The 12,885-nt window shown below is 45.5% G+C and overlaps 1 pseudogene; it reads right to left on the bottom strand.

The window, feature by feature from the left end:
• Positions 1 to 4,642: 4,642 nt before the first annotated feature.
• LOC148002431 (large ribosomal subunit protein eL19 pseudogene) lies at positions 4,643 to 5,224 on the bottom strand (annotated as a pseudogene).
• Positions 5,225 to 12,885: the final 7,661 nt, after the last annotated feature.

Here is a 12,885-nt window from a genome sequence, read left to right as displayed (position 1 = left end):
GGAAATCAAGAAGCTCGATTATTTCACCAGCATCTGGAGTCTGTGGGACCCGTGGGGAGGGCTCTGTCCTTTGTCAGCAGTGGTGGGGACACTGGATACTGTAGTCAGAGCGTGAGCAGTGTCTGTCCCACTCAGAGATCTCCATTCAGGTAAAGCTGGATCCCCTACTACACCACAGGGGGAAATCAGTGAGTTTATTACACAGAGAAGGTGACTGTCACTGTTTCTGATTTGAACATGGGCATTTAGAGAGAGCTTTATACACAATTCTGTGGCTTTTCAGGCACCATTGTTCAAAAGATATAATTTACAGCAAGGTTGAAGGACAAAGTGAAGTTTAAAAATTTGGTAAAATATAGTGATTGAACATACTTGTTTTATTTAAATTGTTTTAGATTTATTTTGTTATTTTCTATGTACCTGCACCTATGTGCGTGTGCTATATGCATATGGTATCTTTAGAGATCAGAAGAGGATGTCTGATCCATTCGAACTGGACTTATGGATGGTTGTCAGCTGCCACATTGGTGCTGGGAATGGAACTCGGGTCCTGTGCAAGAGCAGCCATTGCTCTTTAGGACTGACCCATCTCTCTAGCCCATCACTTGTTTCTCTTAGGTGATTTTCTTTTTGTATATAAAGTTCCAAGATGGTTTTATGAGTTACATCGTTTGGGTCTAGGAATGAGAGTGGATTAGTAACAGCATGTAACCAGAGGCCATACACTTCCTGACCCTCAGTAAGGACAGTTTCAATTGTGTGTGCGCGCGCACACAGGCATGCATGTGCATGCATATTGTTTGCAGATTCCCTTGGAGGCCAGAAGAGGACCTCAGGTTCCCAGGAGCTGATTTACAGGCAGCTGTGGGCTGCTTAATTGGATCCTAAGAACAGAATTTTGGTTCCCTGCGAGTTTGGAACATGCTCTTAACTGATGGGCTATCTCTTCCGGCCCATGTGTTTCTCAGCGTCGACTGAGATATCTTTAGGAAAATGTGCATTATCTCTGCAGGCAGCCTTGGCTGGGTAGGTTACGTTGATGTTTCTGAAGCTCAGCCATCAGGAGACAAAGGCTAGACCCCAGAAGAATAGCTTCTCTCCATTTTAGCTCACACTTAACTCTCCAGTTCCTCTATACTGTCTTTTTCGAACCATAGGCACAATGCTGCTTCCTCCAGGACTCTGGAGGTGTGTTCTCGTCGGTTGAACAAGGACGTTAGGCTATGAATAAAGGTCAGCGTGACTCAGTGCCTTTTGCTGTACTATTTATGAAATGTTTTGCCTGGAATTAGGGCCGGGCTAGTTCAGGTTTGTAAATTAGAGACAGCATCAAAGTCTCTTGAGGTGAGCCTCTTTTATAACCTTAGAGGCTCTCTGGGGAGCACGTCACCAACCACACCACCTTTACCCCTCAAAGGGTGGCTGAACACAGGCTTTGGGGCCGAAATACTTCTACAAGCTGTGAGACTGTGGAGTCAAACTGCTGTCGGGTCCTCAGCTTCCCAGCTTCTATCACATGCAGCTCTTCAGCTTGACATCACAAACTGGAGGGGAAGAGAGCTGAGAGCTCATTACTGTGGGTGTCTTGGAAAGTTTGGGGGCGAATTCTGCATTAATTAAACCTCATTTAAATAATGAGCACATGCTATTTATTTTCTTGGAGAGCTGCACTGAGGTAAGCAGAGAGGCGTCTTTTACAGGAAGCCTGGTGGCCCCTGGGCCGGCTGACCATCCCTTGGGGGAGGGATGGGGAGGCAAGGTGCTAATTTAAACTCTCCTATTGAAGGAAATACCCATAACTGGAACATTGTGGGGCGGGTTGTCAGCTGTTTCTGTGAGAAAAGGCTGGGGTCAGCCAACGTCTTCTCCAGTCCTTTCAACCCTGCCGTGCATAGGAGATGGTCTAAAATATGCCCATCACAACTCCCCAAACCATGTGTTCTTCATCTGTTATGGGGCTGAGCAGAATAGTGGTGAACTTGGGATCATGTGGCCACCTTAGTGGTCATGAGGGGGACTCCACAGGAAGAGAGGTGTTCTCACACCAAACACCCAGATCTGCCTGATCTTGCACTGGGTGCTTAAAAAGGATGGGCATCTCTGCACCAAAAAGCAATGATTCCTCTGTACATATGGATATTTAAATCTGATCGGGGCTCATGATCTAGTCTAGGTAAAACAAGCATCCTATGTGCATTTTCTCTGTGATTTTTTTTCAATTGGCTGCGCAGAGTGACTTCATCTCTCATGTGGTACAGGAAGAAATGAGCCAGATTCCTTCAGCTCTGTAATTAAATCACATACCTTCATGCCTTTGGCTGCACCCAGCAATCTGCCTTCCCGGAACTATTTTCCCATAAGTCTAGGCCAGAGTTCAGAGCCATAAACAAAAGTAGAGTAGGCTCATGCCTGATTCTGTTGAGTGTGGGGCTCAAGAATTCACACATGCTGGCATTTACAGGCGGCACACTGGAGCTGCACACACTTAACATTATGATATTGCAGAGGATGGGAGGGGCTGTGCACACATGCCAGTTTCATACTTCAGGGTGATAAAGGACTTCATATTCTTGGGGTTTTAGAGCCACCAAGATCCAACGAATGTTCTTCATGCAAGCATCATGAGTCTTTAAGGACGACTTCAAAACAAGGGTGCAATAATCATATATGTGAAGAGACCCTGTGGTGGTTTGAATGTGCACTGCCCAGGAAATGGCACTATTAGGAGGTTGGCCTTCTTGGAGGAGGGGTCTCCCTGTGGGGGTGAGTTCTTGAAATCCTTCTCCCAGCCATGTGGGAGATAGTCTGCTCCTGGCTTCTTTTAGATGACAATGTAGATATCTCAGCTCCTTCTCCAGCACCATGTCTGTCTGCACACTGCCATGCCCTCTGCCTTGATGATCATGGACTGACCCTCTAAACCTGTAAGCCAGCCTCGATTACATGTAGTCCTTGGTCATGGTGTCTCTTCTCCACAGTGGAAACCTAACTAAGACCCCAGACTGGATAGTTCATGGGATTGCTCAAATGTCCTTGGAACCATCACTCTTTTATCTTCTGCAATATCCCAACCCAATCTCTATCCAGTCCAGGGTGCTCCTCCAGTCTTGGTTCTCACAGGACTCCCCTTTACAAGGCACTTTCCCTCAGAGTCTCCTAGTGTCTACAATACCACCAGCCATGGCATCCTCTTCATTGATAGGGTGAAGTCTATTCTCTAGGATGGTCACCAAGTCTCCCGTGTGGTTTTGAAGAGTAGCAAAGCATCTCCAGGGACAGGGCACAGATTCTGGGGCTTAGAGAGACGGCTCAGCCACGATGAACACGTTTTATTCTTGCAGAGGACCCAGGTTCTATTCCCAGCATCCATATGATGGCTCACAGTTGAACTGTTAGCCAGTTTCAGGAGATCTAATGCCCTCTCTTGGCCTCTTCAGACATCAGGAAGGCACGTGGTGCACACAGTTCCGTGTAGCCAGAACATTCACACATTCGATAATATAAACACATCTGATTTTTAAAAGGTATGAGCTTTGTGTTATGGGTGATGCTGAGCCTGGATCCCAACTGTTCTCTTTTAAGGGGAGGAGGGACACCAGGCGTTTGGAACCTGGTGGTTGTAGGTGAGGGAGCACCGTATGGTCATGTCAGTATAATGCCTCCTGGTTTGGAAGTGCTCATCTCCGGCTCTGAAGGTGCCCATGAGGCAGAGGTATTAGCACTGAGTTTGGGAACAGTCAGCTCTGGGGGAATGGGGCAGGTGAATGACTATGTCTTTCTTCAAATACAATGAAAGAGGTTCTTTTCCCCATGATTTCTGTCATCATAGTGATCTAAAAACCCCTGTGGTCCAAATGAAGTTAATTTGAAAGTCATTACAATCGATATGGGGGGGGTGTGAGCTGACAGTTCATTAAGGAAATATTTGATGAGCCAAGAAAAATGCCAAAGTTAACATTATAAACACGATTAATGAGCAGGGTGGCTGCAAAAATTCATAAAAGAAAATAACAACAGAACACACAGGCCGTCCTCTCTGTTGGCCGGACAGGCTGCTGACAGTGTGTCCTGAATTGTCTGCATTAAATGGTTGAGGCTCTAGGCAGGCCCAAATGGCCGATGTTGTCTCTCATCTGAACTTGACAGGAATTACTTTTTTTTTTTTGTACACACATTCCTAATGCCTTAATCACTTTAGCTGATGTGGGCTTTGCCAGCCAGTCAACGATGAAGATGTTTAATGTGTTTCTTCTTTAAAAACAACAATGACAACAACAACAAGGACAGCTGCAGCAGCAGCAACAACACCCCAAAACAAACAAACAAAAACCCAACAAGTTTGGTTTTTTTTTCTTTTTTTTTTTTTAAAAAAACCACAACAACTGCATATTCACCAGAAAAGTAAACTGGAATTTATGTTGTCTGGTGGGTACTTGTTCCTCTCTCTAGAGCGCTATTGTATTAGGGTTTCCAGAGAAACAGAAATGGCAGAATGAATACACATTGTCTTAGTTAGATTTCCATAGCTGTGCACAGACACCATAGCCAAGGTAACTCTTTTTTATTTTAAGGCTTGTATTATTTTAATGACTGATCATGTGAGGCCACAGTGAGGTCACTATGCACAGACGTGAAGGAAGCTTTATTTCTTGGTCTCTTCCTCCTTGGACAGAGTCTTGATGGTCTCCTCCTTCTTGGCCTGGAGGTGCTCCTCCCACTCGTTTTTGTGCTTCCCTCATCTTAGACCTGCGAGCCTCAGCCTGGTCAGCCAGTAGCTCCTTGCGGGCCTCCTCTGCATTCAGTTTGTGGATCTGCTCCATAAGAATCCATTGGTTTTTGAATACATTCCTTTTGACCTTCAAGTACAGGCTGTGATACATGTGGTGGTCAAACTTCTTAGATTCCCAGGATCTCCTGAGAAGCCGGTTCAGGATCCTCATCCTTCTCACCCAGGTCACCCTCTCAGGCACCCAAGTGTTGGCAGTGCCCTTTCTCTTCCGTATGACCATATGCCTGCCCTTCAAGGTGTTTTTAGGCAGCGAGCCTGAGAATGTACAGTTAAAGGCTTCCAGATGATCAGGCTATCTTCCATCAGCTTCCTGATCAGCTGACAGGAGTTGTCATTGGCAATTTTGTTGGTCTCATTGGGATCCAACTTGACCTTCTATTTAGCACAGTGGAGGACACTAGAGGCAAGCCTCTTCTGTAGCTAGAGCATGATCATGGCTGCAGACTCAACAGCCTAGGTAAGTCTTATAAAGGACAAGATTCCATTGCAGCTGGCTTACAGTTTCAGAGGTTCAGTACATTATCATCCTGGCAGGAATCATGGGAGCATCCAGGCAGACTTGGTGCTGGAGGAGCCCAAATTTCCTGATGCACAGACAGCAGAAAGGGATTGTCTGTACCACTGAGCATAGTTTGAGTATATACAAATCTGAAAGTCCAGCTACCACAGTGGGACACTTCCTCCAACAAAGTCACACCAACACCAACAAGGCCACACCTAATAAAACAAGGCCACACCCACTCCAACAAGGCCACACCTACTCCAACAAGGCCACACCTACTCCAACAAGGCCACACCTACTCCAACAAGGCCACACCTACTCCAACAAGGCCTCACCTACTCCAACAAGGCCACACCTCCTAATAGTATCCCTCCTCATGGGTCAAGCATTCAAACACATGAGTCTATGGTGGCCCACTCCTATTCAAACCACCAAACACATCAAAAGGTAATTTGGCTTACAGGACACTGGATAATCTAACAATGTCTGTCCCACGCAAGGGTCCTGAGAACCACATTGGCTGCTCAGTCTATGATGATTGATGCCTCATCCATCTTAACCTGGTGCTGAAGGCACGTGAGTTTCCTGGAGGTGTTGGTCTTCAGTCTAAAATGAGATATCAGAGAAGGTGGTTAGAATATTAGCAAAGGAGTGCAGCACTACAGGAGAGATGAACTTGCCAGTGAGAGTGAAGGCAGGCAGACAAAAATCAAAACCTCCTTCTGTCACATTCTTAAATCTGGGTTGCCACCAGAAGGTCCCACCTACACTTAGGGCAAATATCCTGATTCAAATAACCTGATCAAGAAAATCCCTCACAAGAGTGCCCAGATGCATGCATTTTAATTGAATTCAGAGCCACTCAAGTCAGCAACCAAGATTAGTGATCACGTCTGCCTGCCAACTCTCTCATTCAATTTATTTTTCTTGTTTGCTTTATATTTTGGGCCCGAGATTAACCAAGCCGTGCCACTCATATTGCTTAGCCTTGAAGCATTCATATGCATTCTGTTCTCACTAGAAATCATGAAGCACATTGTATGTTCACCCCTCTCCTGGCTGATCCCTGCCTCACCCAGGAACAAGCCAGCTTGCTGTCACTCCAGTCTCAGAGACTGGATGGCTGATAACGAGGCTTCAAGTCCAAGATCAGAGCCCTGCCAAATTGACTGAAGCCTGCTATCTGGCTTGTAGATGGTGCGTTCTGCCTATATCTTCCTGGGCTGGGAAGATCCATCAAGCTCTCTGGGGGTTCTTTTTAAACATAGGTGCACCAATAACACAGAGGAGGGGTCCATCTTTATGACTGAAATCACACCCTCCAAAGTGCTGCTTCCCAAGGATGTCATCTTTGGTGACATCTTCCTAGGGGTGGGGGAGGGGAGACATTTAGATCACAGCAACCTCTACCGATGGAGATGGCTCTCCTCCAGCTTGCACCGGCATCATCAGGCTTCTGTGTGGAGGCAGCACAGGCAATGTAAGTCCCAAGCATGTCCCTCTTATATCTCCTTGGACCTAGTGTCCCCTGTACCATAACCTTCACCCTGCAACATCTGCCCTTGTGTGCAACAGAGCTCAGCTTCCCTGATGTCAGGCACCTGGGATCTACCTCTATCTCCTTTTAAACACATTTGTTAGCTAAAGGATATGGGTCAGTAGGTAAACTGCTTGCTGTACATGCATGTAGACCTGAGCTTGGATCCCCAGAGCCAACTTAGAAGTCTAAAGTGGTAGCATGCACTCTGACCCCAGAATCCAGAATACAGAGACCTGGGGACCTCTGAAGTTCACTGGCCACCCCGAAGTCAATGTTTTACTTAGGGTTATGATGATATGAACGGACACCATAACCAAGGTAACTCTTATAAAGACAACATTTAATTGGGGTTGGCTTAAAGGGTCAGAGGTTCAGTCCATTACCGTCAAGGTGGGAACATGGCAGCATCCAGGCAGGCATAGTGCAGGAGGAGCTGAGAGTTCTACATCTTCATCTGAAGGCTGCTAGGAGAATACTGGCTTTCAGGTATCTAGGATGAGGGTCTTATAGCCCACACCCACAGTAACAAACTCACTCCAACAAGCCCACATCCACTCCAACAGGGCCATACCGTCTAAAGCTGCCTCTCCCTGGGCTGAACATACACGCACACACACACACACACACACACACACACACGCAGGCACACAGTCATGCACGCACCCAAACCATCACAGGCATCAGTTCCCAGATCCCAGTGAGAAAAGCCTACCTCAAAAACCAAGACAGGCACTGGCAAGATAGCTTAGCATGCAAGGGAACTTGCCACCAAGCCTGAGGATCTGAGTTCAATCCCCAAGACTCACCAGGTGGAAGATGGGACTGAATCCTACAACATGCCCCTTGGTCTTTACATATGTGTTGTAGCATGTATGTGTCTCCCTCGACTAAGTAAAACTATTTCAAAGAGGAAAGACACCCAAAATTGTCCTCTGACCTCTACATGCATGCACATACACAAGTCACGAGTACACACACACACACACACACACACACACACACACACACACACATACACACACACACACACACACATACACACACACACACACACACACACACACACACACACACACACCACTTGTTTTGGAGAACAGTCTCATGTGGATGTTTTTTTTTTAGATAATATTGGTCTTAGTGCAATTCTTGTTCTATTGTCCAAAGACAGAAACATTTCTAATAGGGCCGGGTATGCACAAGGTTTCCCATCTAACGAAACAGGAAATGGGAACGTTATGTTTCCCAATTTCCAGATGAAAATCAATGCATTCTGCTCTGTGACCTTGCACGTTCCTGCTTATCTTCAGAAGTGATAGCCAGACATTGCTGTCACCTGGTCAATTGGAAGTGCCAATATGACATTGGGGTGGGACAGGGATGAGAGACAATCTGGTCCTGGTCTACACACAAACCCACAGCTGTAGGGAGCCATTCCCCGCTTCATTTGGCATAGTAGGGACAGCATCACAGGAAAAGGGCTTATGACTCTTAAGTAAGAAACAAACTTATGCAGTTTCATAGGAAATAAGTTGACACAAGCTTGGATTTCTATTGATTCTTGTCTTGAGTGAATGAAGACACAGTTTTCAGCTTTCCCTAATAGGCTCTGGGTTGTCCTGAAGGTTTTAAAAACTGTCACATGTTTCCTTTGAACATTCTCATCTCAATGCTCCGAATTCCCACTCTTTGTGTGTAATCCCCTTATGGTGCTTGAATCACTCTGGTCAGTCCATTAGTCCTAATTGTTACTTATTGTTTCCTTTTCAAACACACTGCTTGGGATGAGGGAGACAGCTTGGAGTGGAGCCTGAGGAACTGGACACAAGGTAAAAACTAAGCATGGGTATTAGTTCTTGTACCAAGAGTTGGAGAATTCCTGGGATTTATTGCCAGTCCTTATGACCTATACTGATGAGATTAAGGCCACAGAGAGACCCTGGGTCAAAAACAAGGTAAATTGGTCCTCTGGCTTGCATTCACACACATGAACACATACACGCATAGCACATATCCATATATGCATACACACAAATGGGAAAACATGTTATTAAACATTCATGCATGTAACAAATTTTCCTCAGAAAACCCCCAGAGCACTTTCTTTAAAGAGGAGATAGTTGCAAAAACAGATGCAAGGGAAAGGTAGTTGTCATGGAAACGAGTCTGACACCCCTTCATTATCTAGGGATTCATGTAGACTTAGATTTTTTTCAAACCTACTTTAATAAGGGTTCTCAAATGCTTAGAGCCCCCTTCTAGCCCAGTGTCCAAAGGTAGGGGAGAAAAGGTGATAAATAGGGCAAGTGGATGTGGACCTGTTTAGAAGTAGTTCTTTGGGGCAAATCCCATCTGAGCTGTCAGGACACCGGCAGTCCAGTCCCGTAGTGTCGGATACCAATAGTCCAGTTGAAAAAAAAATGTCACCAAACACAAAACAGCACTGGTAGCACAATCTACCGAAACAGTCAGGCCTCCACCAAACTGGCACTAGTCAGCAGAAGTGACCAGAACCAGCTTGAACACCAGCAGCTCTTTCCACACCTCAATAAAGTGAAGGTCAGTGATAATCGAGACCAAGGAGGGATTGCAGGGCAAACAAGGCAAGCACCCATTCAGTGTCTACCGAATCATACTCATAATCTCTCCAAATATCACGTGACTTGCCTTAACCAAACCCCACATGAGTCTGCATCACAGGACAACCAGAAATTTCCACTTCACACACCAGAGTGTGAGGAGCGAGAGAGAGACACTGAGACATATGGAACAAACAAGGATATCCCCTTGAATTGTAACATGTCCCCAAATGACTGGGAAGGGAAGATACCTTTTGCTGAACTGCTAAATTACCTTTAAATCACAGTGGCCTCCAACTGGCCTGTTTCATAAAATTGCTTCTGTTGTTACCTGATACTCACGCCTTATACTTTGTGGCTGATGATGGACCTTCTTTCAATAGCTGTAGCTGTCCTTTTGCTACTTTGTAGGTTCTCCTTTCTTTCACCTTCAACCCCCTAACACTAGATAGGAGAGAAAAGAGGAGAGAGGGAAAGGGGTTCTATCACCATTAGATGACCTCCTGTTGATTAGGGGAATCGAGTTCCTTGGGGGGCAAGTTTGATCTTCATTGTCAGGATGTTTAGTTTCTTCTTTGGGCGTGACTATTTAACAAACTGCAACCAACAGCAGCCCGCCTCTGGGGCTCTAGCATTTATATGTTCTCTGAAAAGTCTCCAGCATTCCAAATGTTACTCACTTGCAAAATCTATCTGCTGCTGGCAAAATCACGCCCCTGCCAGAGCACGAGGCAAATCATAGTCAGCCACTGTTGACAATCAGAAGCAACCCCATGCCCCACAGCCTGTATTAAAACAAAAACATACTCTTATAATATCTCTAAATTTTTAAATACACCAAAATTCTCACTGCAAATAGCCAGTTTCATTTGATATTAGTATAACTGACTTTCTATCCTTTAATCCACAGAGGGCATCCTGATTAGTTTGAATCAGTCATGCTAGCTTTGTTCTGTGCATGTCACTGGTGTTGAGGTGCATCAGAAGACTCACTGAGACACACCAAACATCTTCTGAGCAATGATTTTTTTTTCTGTCTGTCATAAATAGGGAGCTATCCAAGACAGTTTCATCTCTCTTCCTCCTCCTTCCATCCAGGGTTGGAGTTCCGCTGTGGAGGAGTGTGATGTGTTCTCTGGGGATGCAGCCGCCATCTTGAGACTACATTATAGCCAATCACTGAGGGCAGTAAGATGAGAAAGATGGATGAGCCAAGAGTCCTGTGGGATGGCTGGGCTGGTGAACTGATGCTGTGTGTGCTTTGGTGTATCTTCCCAAGTCAATCACACACTTTGGATTAAGGGATACTGATTGGTTTTATATTACTGTGACCAGACACATTCCCAGCAGATATATTTATTGTGATTGCCCATCTAAGGCCAGAATTATTGCCAGCGTCATTTGAACTCATCTTCTGTCCTATCGCAACCCCAATTTGCCAGCCCCTCCCCCGGCCCTCCTTAGCAATTAGCAACCACACACTCAAATAAGGGCCAATGTCCCAGGAGGTGGATGTGATACAACAATTAAAGCACACTCACCAGGAAGGACAATGGAAAATTATTTAAAATGTTTCTGCCCAAAGAAGAGTGAAGTCAATATAATTTTAAAGTTACATTCTTCATTTCCCCCTCTCCCCATTAATGTTTGATAATTCTCTGCTAAATTTCTGACCTTTCTCAGGACCACATAACACAGATGATGTCCACCCCTGCCTTCTTCATGATTACTGTGGGCGTTAAGTTATACTTCATGGAGTAAAGGTATTTCCTTTTTTTGTGCAGCATAAGGCAGATGAGGTTTCTTCCAGAAACTTCACATTTTACAAATGCAAAATGCCACCCTATTGAGAAACAATGCAAAATCCTTCATAGCTCACGTGGCTTCCTGTCTTCTGATTAGAAATTTAACCCACATGGTATTGTCATGGAAGGAACATGCGCCTTACAGAGAGACTGTGGTCTTACAGAGGAATGGCTTTCAAAGGTCCTGAGGTGGGGTTCTCGGGCTAAGGAGCTGGCTTAGCCAGTAAAGTGTTTGCCATGAAAGTATGAGGGTCTGAGTTCGGTCCCTAGAACCCATGTTAAAAAATAAATGTCAGACATGGTGGCCTGGAATCCTGGTACCAGAGAGGTGGACAGATACATCCCCGATGTTCTCTGGTCCACCAGCTCGACTGGTATGTTTGGGGTGTAAGTGTGAGAGTTTGTTGCAAGAAAACAAAGCAAGACAGGGTGGAACTATCTTAGTTCCTTCTCTTTGCTCTGATGAAATACTGTGTGAACTATCTCAGGGAGGAAAGGGTTGACTTCAGCTTGATCAGTGCCCATCAGGAAGAAAGTCAGGGCAGGAACTCAAGGCAGAGACTTGAAGGCAGCAGCTGAAGCATGGAGGAACAACTGCGTACTGGCTTGTTGCTCATTGCTTGGTCACCATGCTTTCTTCTGTAACCAGGACCACCCACCCAGAGGTGGCGCCATCCACAGTGGGCCTCCACACACCAATCATTATTCCAAAAGGTGCCTCACAGATCTGTCCACAGGCAAATGCAATGAAGGCAAATCCTCAGCTGAGGTCCCCTGTAGTAAAATAATAATAATAATAATAATAATAATAATAATAATAATAATAATAATAATAATAAATCCCGACGCGGGGTTACTCACCTCAATGGTTTCTCTTCCCAAATGAAAGAAACACGCCCAGCATCTATATCTAAAGCAGCCCATAGCTGGGCAGCTGCCTACCCTCCATGCTGTTAGAATCCACCTCCCAGCAATAACTCCAAGTTACTATTTACTAATTTCTAGGCTTCACCTTGGCTCTTCTTGACTCCAAGGTGCAGCCCTCTGGGCCATGATCTCTTAGCCCTTTTATACGGCAGCTCTGCCCTTCTGCATGTTATTTCCCTTCCATGGCAGCCTCTGTCTCCCCTCCTCCACACTCCCCTAAGGCATAGGGACCTCTCTGTCCTGCTTGCTCCCGGACCCAAGCCTGGGAACCCTAAATCCTGTCTCTTTCTCTCTCTCTCTCTCTCTCTCTCTCTCTCTCTCTCTCTCTCTCTCTCTCTCTCTCTGTCTCTGTCTCTCTCTCTCTCTCTCTCTCTATATATATATATATATATATATATATATATATCCCTCTCTCTATCTCTCTCTGTCTCTCTCTCTCCCTCTCTCTCTGTCTCTCTCTCTCTCTCTGTCTCTCTCTATATATATACATATATATATACATCTCCCTCTCTCTCTATCTCTCTCTGTCTCTGTCTCTCTCTTTCTCTCTCTATCTCTCTCTCCCTCTCTCTCTCCTTCCCAGCTATTGGTGGCTAGCATCTTTATTCACCAATCAGAATTAACTGTGGGCAGGTTCCTAGAAGCTAGGTGCAGACTTTCTCCTGCAAACTAATTTGGGGAACGCAATTAGTATTAGAAAGCAAGCAGCAACAGTCTCCTCTTCCCAGGTGTGTCAACTCGACCAC

Source organism: Rattus norvegicus, chromosome 11 (assembly GCF_021556685.1).
Source record: "Rattus norvegicus strain SHRSP/BbbUtx chromosome 11, alternate assembly SHRSP_T2T, whole genome shotgun sequence".
NCBI lineage: Eukaryota > Metazoa > Chordata > Mammalia > Rodentia > Muridae > Rattus > Rattus norvegicus.
The sequence above is the reverse complement of the archived record's forward strand: the minus strand, read 5'-3'. Positions and strand labels throughout refer to the sequence as shown.